This window comes from Emys orbicularis, chromosome 2 (assembly GCF_028017835.1).
Source record: "Emys orbicularis isolate rEmyOrb1 chromosome 2, rEmyOrb1.hap1, whole genome shotgun sequence".
NCBI classification, from domain to species: domain Eukaryota; kingdom Metazoa; phylum Chordata; order Testudines; family Emydidae; genus Emys; species Emys orbicularis.
In genome coordinates this window covers 79776901-79800028 of record NC_088684.1, presented here as the reverse complement: position 1 = coordinate 79800028, position 23128 = coordinate 79776901, and positions in this window count along the sequence as shown.

The following is a 23128-nucleotide window of genomic DNA, read 5'->3' as shown; positions in this document are numbered from 1 at the left end:
TTCAGGGATGGTATAGATAATACTTAGTCCTGCCTTGAGTGCAGGGGACTGGACTAGATGACCTCTCGAGGTCCCTTCCAGTTCTACGATTCTATGCCACGACCCAGTACTGGGTCACGACCCGAACTTTGAAAAACACGTCACTATATAGCGTTTATACAAACAGTGTTCACCATTATAAGGCAGTATTTACCCTCCACCTACAGCACAGTGGTATCTAAGGCACTTGGATACCATGGTGGGGGGTGTGGTAAAAGAACCATGATAGAACAAAAAGAAAACCACAGTAGTTATTTCTCTACACTTACAACAGGAAGAAACTGCAGTATGTTAGAGCCACTGGTTGGAAAGTATAGGCAAATGTATAATTTTTCAAAAAAAAATACCACATGTAAAATTGAATCTCTGTGAAAACTGAGCCTATAGTTTCATTTCATGCAGTTTCTTTAATGACATTGCTTTATTAAGCAAAATAGATAAGTTGTGTGTCACAGCTCAGGGAAGGACCTGCAGGCCAAGGAGTAGATTCTCTCTGAAAGGCACATGTTCACTGTGATTTTCTAGGTGATTAGTAGTGTTCAGACACCTAAATTACATTTCACTCCAAATTGACCATTTTATCCAAGATCATTAAAGCTTACATCCGCTGACTGACCATGCAGCTTCTGAATGTCAGCTTTTCAGCTAGAAGGCTTTTCTCAAGATAATTCACAGCACAATGTAACTTTAAAATGTTTTCCTGTTGGAAACGCATCATGGCTGAGAAACTGCTGCTTATCGGAACACCCTCATTATGGTCAGTTTTTACAGCAAGGTATTTTTCAGTGCCACAGATTGTTTTGAACATTGCTTTCTTCGTGCTGTTGAGCAGGAATGTAGGAGAGGAACAAGGGGAAGGATAGGTACATAATTACATTGGAGATATATAAAGGGGGTGATGATGTACTTATATAGTGGCTAGATGGTTTGTTTGCAGTCATGCCCGTAGTAAGGGATTGTACATTGCTGTGCTATGCCTGGGGCAACCCTGGAGGAAGATTAGGATTTACGGCAGGGTGGGCAAACTTTTTTGGCCCGAGGGCCACGCTGGGGTTGCAAAACTGTATGGAGGGCCGGGTAGGGAAGGCTGTGCCTCCCCAAACAGCCTGGCCCCCACCCCCTATCTGCCCCCTCCCACTTCCTGCCCCCTGACTGCCCCCCTCAGAATCCCCAACCCATCCAACCCCCTGCTCCTTGTCCCCTGACTGCCCCCTCTTGGGACCCCCCCGCCCCTAACCGCCCCCAGGACCCCACCCCCTATCCAACCTTCCCTGCTCCCAGTCCCCTGGCTGCTCTGACCCCTATCCACACCCCCATCCCCTGACAGGCCCCCTGGGACTCCCATGCTTATCCAGCCCCTCTCCCGTCCCCTGATCACCCCCAGAACCTCCGCCCCATCCAACCACCCCCTGCTCCCTGTCCCCTGACTTCCCCCCGGGACCCCCCACCCCTTACCCAATTCCCCGGCCGCCTTACCATGCAGCTTGGAGCAGCATGTCTGGCAGACGAGTTGCCCGGCCGGAGCCAGACACGCTGCCGCGCTGCTCAGCAAAAGCGTGCAACCCCGGCACCCAGAGTGCTGCCCGCGCGGTGGCGTAGCTGTGGGGGAGGGGCCAGGGGCTAGCCTCCCCGGCCAGAGCTCAAGGGCCGGGCAGGATGGTCCCATGGGCCGGATGTGGCCCGCGGGCCGTAGTTTGCCCACCTCTGAGTTACGGTCGCTGTGTTGCTCTGGGGAAGGCATAAGCTTCGATGAGCCTGTACCTGTTACAGTGTATGCTCCAATGTGCTGGCATAGCTAGGCCATGAGGCATGTTGGGGGAGGTGGAGTTACAGGCTCTCTGCACCGTTTCACTCACTTGTGCAAGTGTTTGTGTGCGGCACCTAGCAGCTGTGCGCCAGACTCCTTGATGCCAACTGGCAGAGGGCACAAGGGAGCATAAGGGTTCCAGGGATCCCTGGGGTCTGGTATCCACAGATTAGTTCACCAAAGAATGTCAGGTTAGGTCTCTATGAAAGTCTGTCTCACACTGGTCTTCATAATCACTGCAAAATGTACATATGGGTAATATGTAAGGAGTTCTGTATCTATGCTGAAAATTTTGCTCTTAAGGTCTGAGAGTTGGGGCAGTTGCCAGCAGTTTATAAACAAGTTTCTTTCAGGCAGAAGATGTTTATCTAATCAGTCTGTCTATGTTTAGATTAAGTATTGTATGGTTCACAGTCTGAGCAAAGTGCTAATCAAATGATTGCAAAGTCTCCAGGGGCGATCTGAGACAGGAAAATACAAGCAGCGGTGGTTATCCTTTTTGCAAGTGCAGACAATGGATTTTTTTGGATTGTAACTGTATGGACAGAGACAAACTGTGCATCCTTCCACTGAGGAGGCAAGAGAACAGCATGACTGGTCTCATGAATGGAAGATTACAGCCAAGCCTGGCTGTGATATGCTAGAAGGATTTTGGGTGAACGTTTGCTCTGTATGACATAACAAAGTCTTGGTAGATAAGTTTAGGCTCCAGTATGCATGTTACTATTTTATTTTGTGTGTCACCCTTTGGTTCCAATGTTTCTACTTATTATCTTTCAGATCTATGTTCTTTGTTAAATATACTTAGATTTGTTTGTAGAGAAAGCAAGTGTAAGTGCTGTGTGTTAAGTGGAGCTATGTTCTACAGTGTAACTGATCATCTGTGGTACTTCATAAATGAGATTTTCCTACTAGAGCAGGGATCGGCTTTGGCACACGGCCCATCCAGGAAATCCGCTGGCGGGCCGGGACAGTTTGTTTACCTGCCACGTCCGCAGGTTCGGCCGATCGCAGCTCCCACTGGCCGCGGTTCGCCATTCCAGGCCAATGGGGGCTGCAGGAAGCGGCGTGGGCCGAGGGATGTGCTGGCCGCTGCTTCCCACAGCACCCATTGGCCTGGAATGGCGAACCGTGGCCAGTGGGAGCTGCGATCGGCTGAACCTGCAGACGCTGCAGGTAAACAAACTGTCCCGGCCCGCCAGCGGATTTCCCTGATGGGCCACGTGCCAAAGGTTGCCGATCCCTGTACTAGAGTGAAGTCTGCTGGAAAAAGCACAGCCTACCCATTGCTATTGTTGTTTGCATTGATGTGTGGATTTCAAATCAAGAGCTTTAGCCAGCCAGCCCCACACAGCTCATGAACTTTACGGCTATTTGCATTGTAGGCTTGCTCCTCCAAAACGAGCAGCCTGAATGCACCAATTAAGCTTGCAGTGAAAAGCAAGCCTCAGATAAAGGAGTTAACAGGAGCACTACCAATCAAATACTGCTAAAGTGAAATGTGATTCAGGGTGAGAGAGAGAAAGAGACCATGTGCCAGTGTGTACCTGTACAGATGTAAATGAGTGGGTGGGTCGCAAGTCTGAAGCCAGGCTGACATGTTAAGAACAGTAATGAGGGAAGAAAGCACTTAGATTTTGTTTTTCTTAAAAACATTTCAAAGAACCTCAGAGGAAAAGAGGAGGCTGGATCAATGATCTTCTGCTCTTTCACGCTGATTGTCTTAATAATGATTAGCCTTTATGTCAGACTTTTATCCATCAATCTCAAAACACTTTACAAAAGGAAAGTAAGTATCACTACCCCCTTTTACAGACGGGGCAACTGATGCACAGGGAGGAGAAATGACCTGTCCGAGGTCACACAGGCTACAGGTGGTCGACATTTGAATTTTGAAATGCAGACATTTTGAAAATTTGGGTGGTGTGGAGATGGAGAAATCAGGAATTTTCTCTCCCCTCTCTCCTCCCACCCAGCTCTATAAGTGACAGAGCAAGGAACAGCCCCAGATCTCCTGACTCCAGTCCAGTGCCCTACCCCTTGAACCACACTTCCTGCTGAGTGTTTACTGGTACCATATGATCTTTTCCTCTTTAAAAAAAAAAAAAAAAAAAAAAGTAAAATTGTTACTCCATGCAGATTTAGAATAATCAAGAGCGGAAAAGAAACAGCTTATTCAAGTACCAGTTATCTAACTGTGAAGTTATGACTGATTTTTTACTGTAATAAAGATATAACAAATTAATTAATGATGGAGCAAATAAAGTGTTAACAGAGTTTGAGCACAAGCAGTAACATTCTTTTAAATATCCATTAACTATTGCTTCGTTGGTAATAAATTACAATGGGGCGTGTAAAATCCACCTGAATGCCAAATGAACTTCTTATGAGAGGTGCTAAAGCAAGAAATGCAAGATGAATTCATAATGATGAGACACAAATGCCTAACCATAAAATAATGATTCAGGAAACCAAGTGAAACTGGTTTTTACTACGTTTTCTTCATCGTCTATCTAAAGACTCATCTCAAAAACTGTGTAGGATAGAAATTAATGTATTGGGTAAAGCAGGTAAAAATCAGAGTGGCCACACCTCTGTATCCCATTTGGGTCGAGGCCACTGTAGAGAGGAGTTTATAGATCCTCCAAAATACAAGGGATAAACTTTATCAACATTAATGGGAGTCACAGTTGAGGGAAAAGGACACCTTTGGTTGGAACAGATGAATTAACTTATCTCCAAATTTATCTTAGAGAGGAAATAACAAGCATGAATGGAACCTGCTATGACTGGCCTCTGAAGACTCAGCGGCCAGACCCATAAGATTTTCTTATCTGACACATTGATGGAATGCTGTGCAAACACACACATATTAATGTAACATTTTCAGTTTACCAGTAGAGGCCGCTACACACTTCATAAAATTATCACATGTATATGACCAATTAGTGTATTAATTTAAAGGGAAGAGTCAGGTGGGGACCAGAAACTGGATCCTCATCAGTCCCAGGTTGTTGCTCTGTCACTTTAGCAAAAAATAAAGTGCTTTGGTAGCTTTGTTTTCTTTTGTGTGTTTTACTTGCTTTTTTCTAGTCTCTCCTCCAACTAAGGGCATATATTAGTTCGAGTTTACCTTCAAACTCATACAAACAATAAGACACGTTGACAATCTGGATGGCAAGTATAATTTTCGCCTCACTTTTTTTTTACAGTTTGAGTCACCGGATATTTTCTGCAGCCTTCCTCACCTAACAAAAGACACTGAGGTTATGGTATGGGTTGATAGGCCTTGGCTCAATGGCAGTGTAATGCATGTGCTTTCTTCTTCTTCTCTCTTCAGGCATCCCAATGGAAGAGAATCAAATTCTGCCCTCACAAATGACAGCAGAATATGACCCAATGTATTTGTTATGGTCAACATTAGAAAAAATGACACTTCTCAGGTGTGTTTGAGTTCTTACAGATCTCATGTACTGTAGTGTAACTTGACATTCATGTAAAGCAGTTTTCCAGTCTTATATCTGGGTTTGTAGTCATTTTCATGCCTTCATAGTCAAAAGGCTACTGCTGGGGTGTTTGGTGAATGTGTCCAGCCTGTACTTCTGTTTTAGGGGTATCTTTGCAGACATCCAGGAACAGCCACCTGTTCCAGCACCTAAAGTTTTCAGTGCTAACTGCGTTCAATGAATGTAGAAGTTTTAAAAGCAACAAAATAGCAATTTCAGGACTAGTTGACTCACGTTAAGCTCATTCCTCAATTTTGGAGGCTGTGGAGTCTATAGGCCAAACTGAACTTGTGCAGTTAGTTAACAGATACAGCCAAAAAGAAGGGATTCCTTCTTTTTTCTCTTGCAATCCCCCATCACTAGGCCATTATCTAAAGCCTGCCTAGATGCCAGCACACTGGCATATTTGAGATTTCTTGCTGATGAATACAGTACTGCTAACATACTCAGCTGTCCGTGTTCAAATAATTACATAAAAATGCAGATGTGCCCCAAAGTCAAATACAGAGGGAGACAGGGCCCGTTATTCATTAAATCCTTCTGGCAGAACTCCAATGGCATTGTGAGACTCTCTATAGTGTATTAAACGCTCTTTCAGGAGTTAGGTGTAAGTATCCTGTTATTTGAAATATACAGTATGACAGCATGCAAGTATTATTATACAGAACAACGAATATCTGGGATATTGAAATAGCTAGGCAGGAAGTTGAGAACTGAAGGGGAAAGGATTAACAATGAGTGATAAAGACGGTTGAATTTTCATTAATGCTGCTTCTGTGTGGAATTATTCTGAAGCTCAAACTAAAACCATTTTATACTGTGTATCCCTATAGTGAAAGAGGGATAATACAGCAGGTATTAAAATACTGAGGCACTGCACAAATCAAAGCCTGTATTCTGTTTTCTATAGACAAAGAGCAACTATAAGGCAAAAAAAAAAAAATCACAAAATGCATGCAACATTCCATGAAGAAAAAAAGTTGATTTTAACAGTTGCCTACTCTCTGCGTCATGGTCTACGTTTTTAAACCACTTTGGTTCTGCTACCTTTGTTAGATTGAGCTCCTTGAGTCTATCAATATAGGGCATGTTTTCTAATCCTTTAATCATTCTCGTGGATCTTCTCTGAACTCTCTCCAATTTATCAACATGCTTCTTGAATTGTGGGTACCAGAACTGGACACAGTATTCCAGCAGCACTTGTGCAAGAGCCAAATACAGAGGTGAAATAACCTCTCTACTCCTTGTGATTCCCCTATTTACGCATCCCAGGATCACAATAACTCTTCTAGCCACATCATCACACTGGGAGCTCATGTTCAGCTGACTATCCATCCTCCCAAGTGAAGTGCCAGTGAAGCTAGATCTTGTGGGAGTTGTAGGTCTATAATTTTTCTAAGTGATGGTGAGGGAACCCTGGGGCTTTATAAATCTGGCAAGAGAAAACATTCCCCAAACACCAAGTTACTGTACATATATTTGTCAGCATTTCTGATGAGTTCAGTCCCTAGGTTGAAGCAAAACGGCAAAGTTTAAGCTATGCCCACATCTCAGTATAACAGTCTCCATTTATTACAACCCCCCAGTGAATCGGGTCTGTATGCATATGAGTTTTGATGTAAATCCAAAGTATATACATTTTACTAGAGGCTTTGTAGATTTGACTCTTGAAAAAGTAATGGTTCCACATAAGACAATCATCTTCAACTTTTGTGCTTAGAAAAGCCCTAAAACCTAGCTAGCTTTAATGTTTTTCCAAGGTTTATTAACCTTGCTTCCTTAACAGCTGCTCTCCTTTCATTAGAAGTCTGAAAGGAAGCCATAACGGCCAGTATTTGGGGAATAAGCATCCTACACACTTCAGAACAATCTCTCTCAGTGAAGGATGATTGGCAAATGTCAGCAGTGTGAGGACATTTACATCTCACCGATGATGAATGCTGCAGATGTACAGTAAATAGGGCTACTGTGAAATGTAATGGCTGCTTTTAGATGCCTCAGTTCTTATTAGAAAAGGTCACCCATCGTCCTAGCTCACATGATTAATGTGAGCTCTGGTATCGTTATGGGATATATCTGCAAGTAGGATATTTCAGACTATACCAAGGTTTAATACTCAACGTGAATTTAGATTTGTTGTTGAATTACAAGCATTTTTCCAACAGGCTTGTGTAAGCTGTCCTGCTGTGAGGAGGCTTAAGTCTCAGGGCCTAAAGAACACTTGTAGCCCACTTTAGTATAATTTGCCCCAGCAGGCTTGCTGAAATTCATGCTTGCAACACCGTTTTAAATAAAGAAATTGCTAAATCCACGCAGCACTTCTTTATAAGCACTCTGTGAATTTAAAACAGGATTTATTATGTTCCAGTGTCTGGGCAGCTTAAAGCCATCCATGTAAATTGGGGGCACTAACATGTCCTCATTTCCCACTCTCTTTGTCAGAAAAAAGAAAGTTGGAAGACACAGCTCCCTGCATGTGGCTATCTTTCCTGGGATATCACAAACAATATGGGATAGATGCTTCTTAAAAGGAAAATGTGGTGGGGCACTCACTGCAGTGTGGGGCCTAAGGAGAGCTGCCCCACTACCCCTGCAGCCAAAGGAGGGGAGTTAAAGGGAGGAGACCAAGTCTAGTTCAGTACTGAGCAGGAGGGAGAGCAAAGCTCTGTTATCTCTTTGATGAGGGAAAGCTGGTTCCAGCCAAGAGCCTGAGGCAGCTTGCTACCTGGATAACTCATTTGATGGATGGGATGACTAGGCCCAGGGAGACTGACAAAAAGGGACTAGCTGCTTGGAGACAAGCCCAGAGCCAAAGGACAGGGTCCCACCAAAGAATCCAAGGACAATCCTGGTTTTGAAGTTGATAGTTTTCGTTTTTTGTTTTGGACTCTAATGCCCCAGAAGGGGTGGCATTCACACATGCCATAGCCTGAGGGCTAAGGCACTACCGCATTGGTTCTGTGCGGGGTGACAACCAACTGTCAGGGCCTTGCAGTGGAGTGAGTTGTGCCCTGATGGGCCTCAAGGGGGCACTACCTAGACAACCCAGTTACAGAAAGAGACCACTGCATTTGGACTAGGTTTCTGACAGATAGGCATAAACTAGTGGGCAGGGTCATGTTTATTTTGGGAACTCCAGCAACCTCTTATTCAATCACACGGTATGGCATAGTGCATTTTGTGATGCACCATCGATGTTAAATACAGCTCTGCCAGAATCTCAGTCTCCTTTACTCAAAAATTCCATAGTGGACAGCCACATGCACGTTCATCAAAACACAAGTCTTAGGTTCAGTTACAGCCAGAAAAATTCTAGAGGACCCTCAATTTAATTGAGCTGCAGAACATACCTTGTTAAGTTCCCCCAAACTATTTAGACACCTCTTAAATTTTCAATTTTTTAATACTCTGAGCAAGATAGATCCTGCCTTGTTCTACCCCAGTCTTTTTATTAGCTTATCTCCCTTCAAAGTCTTTAACAGGGAAAGACAGCCTAAAATAAGAAGTCTAAGCAACAGATGTAAATATGTAAAGCAGATGTTATGCTGCATTTGCAAGAGGCATGCACCAATAATATATCTACATCTCTAAAACAAATCAACCAACATCGTTCCTCTCACCCCCACTACCATCTGTGAGTAACTCTCTCAAGCTCCCAAGGTATTAAATGGTGTATGTAACTTTACAAGGCTTCTAAAAGACAGGAATTGTTCAGGCTATTATGAAATAAAGTGGGGGGAAAGATCAGACTAAGAAGTTTGGTCACCTTAGTGTTTGAGTGTAGTTTCATGAATCATAAGCTAAAGGCCTCAAACTTGACTTTGCTTCTGAATATTGAGCGCCTAGAACTCCGAGTGGCTGGAGGAGTGGCTCCCATTTATTGGCATACCTGTCCATACATGCAACACAGCACAAGCATTATACAAAAGACAAATGCCTCTCTGCAAGGGAAAGGTTTTACCCAATATTCTGCAAGGTATGAAAAATGTAATTGCCATTAGTAGAAGATTAGGTGCAATATGGATAGCATTTATTTACCACAATTTAAAAGATACCAAGAAGTTGTCAGAATCAAATCAATTCTCAGTTAAGTAAGGTGTATTAATAATTCCCAGTTGATGAAACTAATATGGATTTTATTTTAAACTGAGGGAGAATGAAATTATTTATCATCATTATCATCTCTATGGAGTTATTAGAGGAATTACTGATTATAGGTACAGGAAAAGTGAACAGACTTCAGATGTTTAGGCAATTGTCAAAATGAAGAAGTATGAACAGAATTGAATGCAGAATTAAGAAAAAATGGGTTGGGTAAGTTAACAGAAAAGGAGAGTTCCTTTCCTGCTAAGAACATGATTTAAGATCATTCTCGGGTACTATGAAAAATGAGCTAGGAGAAACAATCTCAAATCTGTACCCTGCAGTATTCAGTAGCAAATAATACACACCCAAAACAACAGTAAGGAAGTTATAGAAAGGATTACCACTTTCTTTCAAGTGACTGCTGGGGCAGTCTACAAAAGCTTTTATTTTTACTGCCTGCTCTACTTGGCTTCTGTACAAAGCCAAGTGTGTACAAGACAGTGTGGTGTGTACAAGGCAGTGCAGTATAGCAGGGCTTAAGGCCTCAGCCGAAATTTGGGCCCCATTGTTCTAGGTACTGTATAAACACATAGTAAATCCTGGCCCTAAAGGCCTACAATCTAAACAGACAAGATAGGCAAAGGATGAGAGGGGAAACTGGTATCTGTGTGTGATTGCATATGCTTTACAAAGCTCATCACTTGTTTTGTTGTAATATTGCAATAATTTGATGTGTTGATTTGCATACATCAGTGGGCACACAATCAACAGACCCTCAGTTGGTTAAGTCAGGGTAGTTCCACTGACATCAATGGAGCTATGCCAGATTACACCAGTGGAGGATCTGACTTTAGGTTTTTGAGTATCGTTTTCCTTTTTATATAAAAGGAATTCAAGTACCAGAGATAATTTCCCTGTGAATGTCTCCTTTGTGTCAAATGTCCCTCAAAACCAAACAGCCTGTATGTTATTGGTTGTTATGATTTTTCTTTGCGAGGCATCTTTCCAGTAATTTCACTTCCCAAATATGCTTAATTGTGAATGATGAACATTCTTTTAGTAGTGCAAGCAGTGCAACATGCTAGCTTGTGCAAGATGATAATGGTAAATGAAATCACTGTTTTTAGTCAATCACAATTTGACAGTGAAATTATATGTGCTTGTCATAGGTTGTCAAATTCATAATGCCCTGTTGTAGACACGGCTTTTGATAATTGTAGATGCTTAAAGAGAGTCCAATATTGACATTTTCTCTGGAACATTTTCATGGGGCTTGAGAGAACAACGTACAAATTGCTGCTAGAAAGGTTATATATGTATTGATTTAATATTTAGAGATAACTACAGAATCCTGTAGTCCTTGATTGCTAAAAGCTTCTTTAAAAGCTGTATATGTTGTTCTCGTGTAGCTGGGAGCCCTTTGTGAATCAAAATGCCTTTCCATTCATTTCTGATTTTAGTCTAATAGAACATTTGCTTGTTAAGAAACCCATGCTCAGTTTTATTCTGGAAAAAAATAGCTGGTTGTAGATTAGCTAGTGCTAGAGTTTCTCTTTTGGTTATTGTCTATTGTCTGCCCTCAGAAGATTAATTAGTACAATATTCTACAGTATCTAAAATCCTTTAACAACACTATGGTAAGCAGCCATTTTGCAGACCATTGTCTTGGGATTTTCAAAGCTGACTAGAGAATTCAGACACCTTAATTTCACAATCTCAGTGTTACTGTCTATAGTGCAGTGGTTCCCAAACTGGGGTTCGTGAACCCCTGGGGGTTCTCGGGAAAAAATTCCCTAATGGTGGACAGAGCTGTCCTTAGGGACCCCAGGCAGCACGGGACCAGCAGCACGGAGCCCCTGGACTTCCAAGAGCTAAGCAGATCAAAGCAAACATATCTATCACACTGAGGAGATTTAAACTTCAAGACTCCTTATAAGAAATGGAAAGGGAGATGGATATTTTTTGCTGTTTTTAAAATTAAATAGGCAGCTAATCTTGTTTTTAAAATTATTATGAAGAACAAGTTTAAGCTTTGTTGTAACGTGCGTTGTTTGCCTGGACTGCTCAAGACCTGAATGCTTGTGTAGGAAGAACTCTTTGAGTTGGCTTCTTAAATACCTTCATGCTGTTTCATATCTGATACTCCTTGATGAAACATAGGAGCCTTGTCTTATAACAGGCTTATTCAAAGTGATAAGCTATGAAAGTGAGATCTTGGAAGAATGTTGCCCTTTTCATAATGTAATAAAAATACTGTAATGATAAATAGTAATTTATAATAAATAGTGTGTAATAAGCATGTCATAAAAACAAATTTTATATTTCCAAGATCACTGCTTTTATAATTTATACTCAGGTAAAGGAGAAAATCCCTGGAAATATTCATTTTTAAGAGGGGGTTCGCGAGACTTGACATTTTAGTGAAAGGGGTTCACAGGTTGTTAAAGTTTGGGAACCACTGCTATAGTGTAAAAGGATGTGCTATGAAGTGGGGTAACCTTTAAATCTCAGCTACATCAATATTATCAGAATGAGGTAATAGATATCTTCCTGTTGCAAGAAAATCAGTCAGTCAAAATTTTTTAGGAGAAATGAGCATTGGATTATCCAAAACAGCAACTTACTTGTCAGCCATTTCAGTGAACTGATGACTAAGGAACTACACTCATTAGTGAGTGGTTTAACCTGGATGATTTCATTACAGTATTCTGAACCAGAAATGCATGATGAATTTACTGCAAGATCATTAAATCTCCAGGTTGAGGAGTAAATCTCCTAAACTTCTTGTGGAGATCCACCAGTTGGACCTGATCACTGCTCTTGAAGAGATCACACTTAGAGGAGATCCTCTATAAAGAAGGGGGCTTAGTTCCTCTGTGGCATTTCCCCCCCAAGCTCCAGATCTGAAGAGGGTGCTCTGCAGGTCTGAGGTTGGTAGGAGGGAAGAAAGCAGAGAATGAACTAATCAGGGAAGGGAAAGAGTGAGTGAGTGAGTGAGTGAGTGAGTGGGTGGCCAGGGGATACGGCCAGGAGATACATCCAGGTGGACATATGGGGGGAGGAATAGCTCAGTGGTTTGAGCATTGGCCTGCTAAACCCCAGCTTGTGAATTCAATCCTTGAGGGGGCCATTTAGGGATCTGGGGCAAAAATCTGTCTGGGGATTGGTCCTACTTTGAGCAGGGGGTTGGACTAGATGATCTCCTGAGGTCCCTTCCAACCTTGATATTCTATGATGTGCACATTTTTCATCCTCTGGGCCTGCAGAGCATACTCAGAAAAGCTAATACAGCCTGGGGCTGTATTATCATTTCCATGTAGGCCTCACGCCACAACTCCTCATACTGTATTATCTTTTTCTAGATAAACGCCACAGAAATGGGGATCCACAATAAGCATCTTTCCAGCCCTGGTTCTTGCCCACCGATTCCTCCCACAGCCCACACCCAGTCTCCACCTCTTTCCCACACCTAGACACCAGACTAGCACAGCATCATCCACAAAGTCTGGAAGTCAAATGGACAGATTTCACAAGGGGCATGGAGGGACTCTGCATCTGGAGAGAGCTCTTTTCATGCATGTATCTTGACAGGAAAATCCAGGCCAGCTAATGTACCTTAGTCCCTTCACTTATATGCCTTTTTAAAGGTTTCCCTACCTGCCCAGCGGCCATACTTTTTGTGGATGTTTTTTCATAACTTGAATTAACACATTTTGTCCAATGTGAATTATTGGTCAACAACTCACAGCATGTCTTATTAAAAATCCAGCTTAATTACTTTCTCCTTACACCTCCACAGAACATTACAAATGCTTGGTTCATTTGGACAGTATTATTAAATAATTACATTTATTTAAGACTATTGTTAAAGCTGGCACATATGCTAAACAAAATTAATTGGTTCTTTTTAGTAGGCTTACAAAAACCACATTTCAGTCTGTCCGGCTATTCATCTAAATCCATTTGATCAGTGTGGAATTTGAGAGCACTGTGGAGTTTATCAGAAATTTCTAAGCGCCATTTTCCCTTCTTTTCTTATTGCTCAGATTGCCGTTTTTATTGTATCCAAACTGTCTCACCTGATTTCCCACCAGGATTCAGGATTGATAATTGTATAAAGGAAATAATAAAAATAATTAACGATCCATTGATGTCTGCCAATTCTGAAAGGTCATTTTCCTGGGGCTTTCAAATGTTCCATAATCACTTGCCATTACTGACTGCTCTTGCCAAGCCTGCATGTTAACATAAGCCTACCACAGACTGTACAAATACATTCCAGGGTTCCAATTGTGCATTGGTACAGCCCATCACGGCGGATCTTCTGCTCAATTTACAATGTCCCCAGATGTTCCTTAGGATTCAGTGTTCACCGTGCTGCCCTTCACATCCCTGTAATCACTTACACAGAGTAAGAAACTCATTTTTTGCCTTCTGTTACACTTACACATATATCACTGCTATGTTAGCAGAACTCAGACGAATTGCAGGATTTTTGTTCTATTGTTTCACCGAGGTCACGTCTTAATGAGTTTAGAAAATGAATGACTAGAGAGTGTGAATTATTTAAATTCAGAAGAGTCTGGGTTATTCAGAGCCTTTTGCCTTTAGAAAGTTAATGGCCTCTTTTGCTTCAAGAAACAACAATGGAAGTGGACTAGATGCACAAAGACAGCTTTGTCATTTATAGTTTGCTCAGTGTTCAGTACTGAACCACTCCTGTGTGTGGTTCAGTGTCTTCAGGATAAGGAAGGCAGGTTTCATTCTTTCTGCCCTCCTCATACATCACAACTGCTGCTGACATTTCTGAAACCTCCATCTACTAGTATCAATGGCAACCATTGCTCTTTGAGTCAGATGAGCCCCATTCTGGATTAATAGTGACACTTCCATGTTTGGGACCCACTCAGTGAGTGCTATGACCAACAAGGCCCCTTTGAGGTTTGCCTGGAAAGCATCATTAAAGTAACTGAAGCGCGATCTTTGAAAAACAAGCATACGCAATCTGATCCAGTTTCTCAATATATGAGTGAACCTTGAATCTAGATAGACCTTTCGTACGTTGCCATAAAGCTGTAATTTTCCAGGAGTAATCTTATGGAAAAAGTCAGTATTTTAATAAAGAAATGGAGCTGAGATGGAGTACCTCTCTGCCTTTCCCTCCCTGCTCAATTCTGCGTACATTTTCCAGCATCATATAGCCAAAGTAGGAGAGAATAGACAGAAGCACCCCTGTTGCAAGACGGTTTACATTGGTTCGTTTCAAATGACTTCAGATTCAGAAGTTGTTTTATTGTTCAAATGGCTAACAAAACTAGTCAAGAGTTAGGTCACATCCAGGAAGAGGGGGACATTCTATGTCACAGCTTTTTACAGGGAGATCAAGAGGTGACTGGTGGCCCTTAATGTATGTGATGCTTATGCTCAGACCTAAAGAAAAAATGAACATTTTATTCATAGTGGAGGAAGAAATTATCCCATATTGCCATTTCAGCTGGCAGACTCCCTAGGAAGAAATTGTAGTGCATTTATGAAAAAGTCGACTAGATGGAGGATTAAAAAAAAGAGCATACAAATGAATTAAAATCACAGTGCAACAAAGCTCTTCTGCCTGTCAAATTCTGGCAGGCAAAAATTGCAAAACTGGCTACCATGGGAAACGATTACAAATGGTTCAACAATGCTTTTTGCTATAAATGTTCTATTTCTCACTAGCATTTGGGCTACTGCTTGCTATTATTAGAACACTAACAGCACATTTTCTGAGAGCTGCATTTGGACAAAAAAACGATGGAGTATGAACAGGATTCAAAGTAGGAAGGAAAAAATGCGTATGGGTGAGGAAGTTCTTGTGTAGTGTTGTGGTCAGAGCTGGTGAGTGGAGCCCAGGGGAGCCCAGGGATGTGGTAAAGTGGGCATCCATATGAAAGATCAAGTGCCATCACAACTTCCTGTTAAGGAAGCATTCCTTCCTTCTGTGTTATTCTTTTTTATTGCGTTCTAATCTAGATTATTACCTCTAAACCTTACACTTTATTCTTTCAACGTACAAATCATTTTTCTTGAACAAGCGAAGGCAAAGACCTTTACTGAATTCAGGTCAAGTGTTGGCACTCAGCACCTATTGGAAGAAAGTATCACAACTCACTCTCTTACAGCTTGTGCTTCCTTTGAGCACAGGCAGAGGAGAACAACAGCTAGAGCTGCATGAAATTTGGAGGTTAAACTTTGCATGGGCTGATGCAAAAAGCTTTTAGTTCATTTATGAGCACGTGGCTCCACAATCCCCAAGTTTCACTTTCGGATTTGAGATTTAAATGAACACAAAAACTCAAGGCAAGACTGAGGAGTTTTTCTTGGTTTCATGTCAAATCCATGCAAAACCACTGGTTGCATATACTCTCAATTCAATGTCGAAGGGTGTCGGAGGTTGGCCCAATTTTTAGTTAATAACCACACTTCCACTCAGCCCCTCTCCTCCCTCCCCCCATGCTCTCTCCACCCCAAAAGGATTTGGTTGATAGATATAAAAACACATCCAGTAGCATTTCTGAAGTAGGTGCGTGGGTAATACAGCCATGCTTGTCACATATGGAGAGAGAGAGAGGATGTTGGCTCCAACAGCAGAATCAACAATGGCTGGTTACAGGAATGCTGCTAAAGCAAAAAATAGACCTACCTTTGTTGTGGTTTGTCTACTGTAGTTTGGTAGCTACTGAAATATACAAAAATCCTGCATATATTTTAAATATCCTGCCAGCTCACACAAAGGGCAGTATGGCACAGTATAAGTGAAGTGGTAGAGCTTGATACCTTGTGTTTGACTGTATAGCACCCTGCACGATGGTGAAGTACCATAGGTTTACAGTTACTGGTGCTACCAAGTACCAAATAGCTAGGATTTTTGCTGTAGTCTGACGCTCTTTAGGAAGTACAGATTATTTTTCCAAATATGTGATCTGTAGGGTTGCTTCTTAAATACACATTCACGTGGGTATGGTATTTTTAGCCTGTCCTGATTTTGACTGGAGTTTGACACCCTAATCACAAAGCCAGCAGGACTTTAAAGGCATCCTAAAATACCTTTGGAATAGACACAATTTAAGCGTTTTGTGACATTGCCTCATAAAGCAATGGCATTGCACCATGATACAATGCAAAAACATCAAGACATTCAACCCAAAGTTTTATCATCCAGAATAAAGATGTCATTAAGTATCAGCCTATGCAATAAGAGCCAAGTTCAGTTGCTTTACATTGGCTTTACTCTCCTCCCTAATTTTTTTTTTTAATTGAAGCTCTTTTATCCCTCTTGCCGGTCATTCTGTTAAACTTGTTCCAGTTGTTTAATTGAGCTTGGACTGATATATGATGTGGCAAATTATTATCCTGTTATCCATCACTTATTTGTGTTTAATATCTGTTCATTTGATGGGAAGCCTTCCTTCTTTGCTTTGATTCTCATGCCCTCTCTGTAGCATGCCAGCATCACATATCATTTACTGATGTGTTTTGCAAGATAAGAGCGACGCAACAGAGATGCCAAAGAGAGTGGTTCAGTTTTGAAGGGAAAATTAATCATTTTTTTAGGTGAGGAAGAGAACAACCAAGCAAGAGTTGGATCAGATCAACACAGGAATCAGATAGTGTGTGCTGGGAAGTGTGTGAGTGTGTTTGTGTGTGTGGTGGGGGAAGCAGAAAAACGATAGAATAATTGCAGCCAACAAATGGTTTTTCATTTTATTGCTACTGATCCACTGGTTTTTCATTTTATAATATTGAGACGAGAGATTGCTGGTGGGATTAATAAATATGAGGAAAGCAGAAGCATAACACTCACATGCATCACCTAATAGTGCTGAAAATACTCTCAAATTAGCACTGGTTTTGTCACTGCCCAGCAGTGGAATTTCATTAGTTCATAACAAAATTTTAAGGCTTGGCATACTTTGTCAATTTACAGTGTTTTGCTTCCTTTGAGGAAGGCAAGGAGGTGTTTTATAAAGATCAGATCATGGGTCTATTATGGAGAATATAACTGTATTTCAGTTGGCTACAGGACTAGATCCAAAGGCTATTGAAGTCAATGGCAGTCTCTCTGTTGACTTCAAAGGGCTTTGGATTTAACCCTTACAATGTTTCCCAGGACATGCAAATTATCCCAACTTGAGAGTAATGGCTCCTATCCTTGCCCAGCCAATTGGTCCGGATAGAGAAATTTCAGTAATGTAGGTAAGAAGGAGAAGCCTGCCTATGCTAGGCTGAAATCTTAACAAATGCCCACTGAGCATGCAGAGATATTCTTTCAAGTGAAACTAACTCTTATTTTAATTCCCACGGCCATGCAAATATACTAATACTCCAGGAGGTCTATGTCCATTATTTATTATTTGTGTTACCGTAGCACCTAAAAGTCCCAGTCTCCACTGTGCAAGGTGCTGTACAAACAGAACAAAAAGACAGCCTCTCCTCCAAAGCACTTACAATCGAAGTCTAAGACAAGAGATAGATGCATACAGACCGACCTACCAGGAGAGCACAAGGAAATAACAATCCAATAATGGTCAGCATAAGTTGTCCCAGCACACCAGAAGCCTAATCCTTGTCAAGTTTCCGCCTGCAACTGTTTTTGCAATGTCTGTGCTATACTAAAAAGTGTGGTTGGAATATTTTTATAACTGATTATGAGGGCCCTACCATATTCACAGTCCACTTTGGTCAATTTCATGGTCATAGGATTTTAAAAATTGTAAATTTCATGAATGCTTTCAGCTATTTAAATCTGAAATTTCATGGTTGTGTAATTGTAGGGATCCTGACCCAAAAAGGAGTTGTGTGGGGGAGGGGGTCACAAGGTTATTGTAGGGGGGGAGGTTGCCGTACTGCCACTCTTACTTCTTCACTGCTGCTGGTGGTGGCGCTGCCTTTAGAGCTGGGCAGCTGGAGAGCGGTGGCTGCTGGCAGGGAGCCCATTTCTGAAGGCACAGCAGCCACCAGCAGCAGCACAGAAGTAAGGGTGGCATGGTATGGTATTTCCACCTTTACTTCTGTGCTGCTGCTTGCAGAGCTGAGCCCGCAGTCAGCAGCTGCCATTCTCCGGCAACCCTGCTCTGAAGGCAGCAGCACAGAAGTAAGGGTGGCATGGTATGGTATTGTCACCCTTACTTCTGTGCTGCTGCAGGCGGGGTGCTGCCTTCAGAGCTAGGCGTCTGGCCAATAGCCACCGCTCTCCAGCCACCCAGCTCTGAAGGCAGCACAAAAGAAAGGGTGGCAATACCCCAACTCCACTAAAATAACCTTGCAATCCCCCAGCAACTCCCTTTTGGGTCAGGACCCCCAATTTGAGAAACTCTGATCTCCCCCGTGACATCTGTATAGTATAGGATAAAAGCACACAAAAGACCAGATTTTTCACGGCCGTGAATTTGGTAGGGCCCTACAGATTATACTTTTCATTCTCAATAACCAGAAAGAGTTGACGGGATTTTACTCAAAGTTATAACCCCAAAAAACTTACCACCTTTCAGCAAAGCCAAGAATGGAAAATTGCAATTGAAATTTTAGAAAGTTTTGAATGTAAAGAAAGGGAAGGATAATGGTTTTGCTATAAGGCACAAGATACCAGAGTACAACAATTGGGACGGCTAGAGAAAACCTACATCTTCGAGTGGCATACTATCCATAATACCTCCTCTTTGCATTAACTTTAGGAGAAATAATATAAAAGACCTTATAGTTCATTTTCTTTAGAAGGACCCCAAAACATTTATGGATCATGTAGGAGTCACTTGCAGCACTCAAATACAGCCATGGAATGTAGCAGCTGTTTTACAAGAATACAAACATTACACAACAGTTTGCATGCCAAGTCTTAATCAAAACTGTTAAGGTATAAACCCATTAGAGCTAGTGGTTACTGCTTGAGAGAATGTTTCATTAGTGCAGTACGGAACTATGAATAGCAATGGTACAACAGGGGCTATGCTTGTTAATTTGGCAAGTGCAACCTGGCTTGAGCCTTGAGGGGACCACTTACCCTATAGACTACAACCACAGTGGCTCCAGAGCCTCCAGACACCATTTCCCAGCATGCTTAGAATCTGGGATGGAGATTAATAGGCAGGAAACATCTGTAAAAGCTAATACGGAGGCTTTTGATGGGTGATGTATACAGTTTGCTGGCCCAATGAGGAGCCAGGATGGCTCAGTTCCTTTAGTGGGAGGGAACAGCCTGACCCAGGGACAAAGGGACTATTAGGTTTAGTTTCACTTCTGAAGCTTTTGAGTTTGGATCTGAGAGCGAAGCAGAACAGGTGAGGCTTGTCAAGACCTCAACAGGACTCCATACCCCAGACAGCCAGGAAAGGACCCCACTAAGTGGTGAAAACAGTATAAGAGGACCCCTTTTGTTTTCTTTAATCCACCCAATCTTTTCAGCACTACTACACCCGTCTCTGGATTCATCCTAAGCATTCCATCTGCCTGGGAAAGTGGAGAGTTTGTTGTCGTGTTAAATGTTTTAGTATCTATTAATCTTAATCCTTTCTATCACTACAGCCTGTGTTTCCTGTCCCCAGTAAAGTCCCATTTTGTTAGACTGTGACATTTCATTTGTTGGGGTTTGTATTATTGTATTTTGTTGGTGGTGAGCTGGGTTATAATCCTTGTTAAGAATTGTAGTATCAATTATTTCCCCAAGGAACAGCGGCCCTTGTGACCTAGGTACCGTGAGGAGATACTTTGGGTGGAGGCACCAGGCATTGCAACAAAGAACCCAGAACGGACCCCAACCCATGCGAGGAAGGAGGAGAGACTCCTCCAATTAGCAAGCCTCAGGGAGGAGGCTGGAGCTGTGCTTTGGGGGAGCAGCTATACAAGTAACAGTTACCACTGGATTAAGGAGATTTGACTGATTAACGGATCATTTAAAATTCCAACCACTTTTTTAAAATAAGATTTCTGGAGAGTAAAACTTGGGTGAAGTGCACAGATTTCGTGAACTCCTTTGTTAAAGTCTCCATTGTGGCTACAGTCACTGTTTTACAAAACTGTGGCTTTAAAGTGGTGGATTCCAGCCTTCCATTGCTCTCTCTCCTTAGGATGGATTGGCAGGTGGATCTTGCATCTTTCCCTGCATCATGATTCATCTCTTTTACACAGGGCCGCCCAGAAGGGGGGGCAAGTGGGGCAATTTGCCCCAGGCCCCGGGCCCCGCAGGGGCCCCCACGAGAGTTTTTCGGGGCCCCTGGAGCGGGGTCCTTCACTCGCTCCGGGGCCCCCGGAAAACTCTCGTGGAGCCCGGGCCCCCGGACCTTCTTCCGCTCTGGGTCTTCGGCGGCAGTTCGGCGGTGGGGGGTCCCTCCACTCCGGGACCCGCCGCCAAAGTGCCCTGAAGACCCACGGCGGGGTGTCCTTCCGCCCCGGGACCCGCCGCCGAAGCGCCAGGTCTTCAGCAGCGGGGGGCCCCCCGCCACCGAAGACCCCAGGCCCCCTGAATCCTCTGGGCGGCCCTGCTCTTAGACAAACATACCCCTTCCAGTTGTCTTCATGCCATGCCATTGCACAGATGCCACTGGTTTCCTTTTCTTCATACCCTCCCTCCACTGCCCAACCTGTCCTTTTCTGGATGTCACATTTAATTTCTGTAGTTCAGATCTGCAAGTGCCTGCATACACTTCTGTGTACCACTGACCTGCATGCCTGCAAACTGCAATTGTTACACTAATAAAATAATACCAACAGGATCTTATAAGAGGGATGAGGCAAAATGCCAGGTTTATTGTAAATACAGAGAAAGAGCGAGAAATCAGGATATGCAATTCAATATTATTTCACTACCATTCCTTATTCATTCACACACTCATTCATACGAGTTCTGCAGGGTTGTTATAGTTACCAGCCTAGAGGTTGCTCGTGGCAGAGCACTGGCCAGGTAGCCTGCACACGAGGGGGGAGCCGAGTCCTTGTCGGATGCGCATCCGATGCTCCTGGAGGGTGTTTGCAGAACCAGACTCAAAGTCCCTGAGTTTTTGGTTCTGTTCTTATAGGATTTTGTCCTTATACAAGTCTATGGGAATTGCTTCATCATGCTGATGTTTGTTTGAAGTGATTATCAATCAGCAGGTGGCACATCTCTGATGGCTGAGTGTTATCTTGTTCTTCGGAGTCTTCAGCCCTCAGCCCTCCATCGGGGGGGGGGGGGGGGGCACTTGGGTGGAGTCTTCAGCCCTCCATCCGGGGGGGGGGGCACTTGGGTGGAGTCTTCAGCCCTCCAATGGGGAGGAGCACTTGGGTGGATTCCGGCTTGCGCTGCGAGGTCATCAGGTTATCTCCATGCTACGCATTCTAACTCTTAGGCTGGCACCTTTGATTTGCTAATTATTTATTTGCATCACACACATTCATTCACATTCATCCTTTATCTTTAAGTCACATCTGACACTTTTGTTTTACTACCTCCTCTTCCTTGACATCCTTATTTTACAATTCTATTTTCCAGATGTGACAGACTTTCATCGGTCTATTTAACCTTTTTTAATACAATAGCAGAAAACAAGCAGGATAATAAACGAAGGGGGTAAGGGATTTCTGCAAGACCAATTTCAGAGCACAGTTGTTTTTACAACAACTCTTACCTCCTCGAACAGACTCTTTGTCTGTTGATGTGTAACTTTCCACATAGAGATACAGGGAGGATAGTTTTAATTAGCTTGTCCTTGGTGCTCGAGCTTCTGTATTCCTTTCTGTTGGCTTGCTTTGGTTTGGGGCCTAAAAGGGGATATATCTATACCTATGAAATTACAAAACCATATATCAATTTCTCAACACAATAAGTGTGCATAATCCTCTCAATTCATACTCAGCTAGGTGTGCACACACAAAATAAGCAGGGGTACACATCTGCACTGGAGTTTGCACGCCCATAAGCTCAGGGGTTCAGAGGAAGGCATATACTGACCTGACCCTATAGGACTGTCAAACTGAACAACTCTCAGTGCTGTGGCATGGTCTGTAAATATCATGCCTTGTTTGGTTGGGCTTGAATTTCTTTTTGAATTGTTTTCCAAGACCTCATTTTCAAAGGTCAGTTTGGGTAAGATGAATCATATTAGTAATCTTTGACCCATGATGAACTGAGATCAGATGACCAGGTAAATAATCATTTATATCTTAGAAAGAGTTAAGATGCTTGCTGAATTAGTACAAGTGAAACCAAAGCTAGAACACAAATAGGAGTAAACAAAGAAACTTGTTTTAAAATAGGCTTTGCAGTGAGCCTGAGGCCTAGTAATAGTTAGCATAAGAGCACATTGGGCCTAATGTAAATTAACATAAGTAACCAACCTTGGGTTAGCAGATTTAGCAATTTATATCTTTTAATAGACTGTAAAGGCTTTATTTAGCCATACTTCCTTGTCCACATTATATAGAGAACCATCTATTTGCGCAAATGCTCACAACAGTAGTCAGAACCCCACAGATAGATAGCAGGAATGACAAATATGGATAAGAGACCAAGGCTTAATCAAATATGGTCTTGGAAATAGGTGGTTATAAGGAATACATGCATGAAAGGGAATAAAATCCGACCCTCAGTGGGACCTTGGGATGTCAGGATGCTTATCTGACTTTAAGAGGAACCCACAGCCCTGTAGCTTCGTGAGTACATGATGAGGATTCTGCTATTATT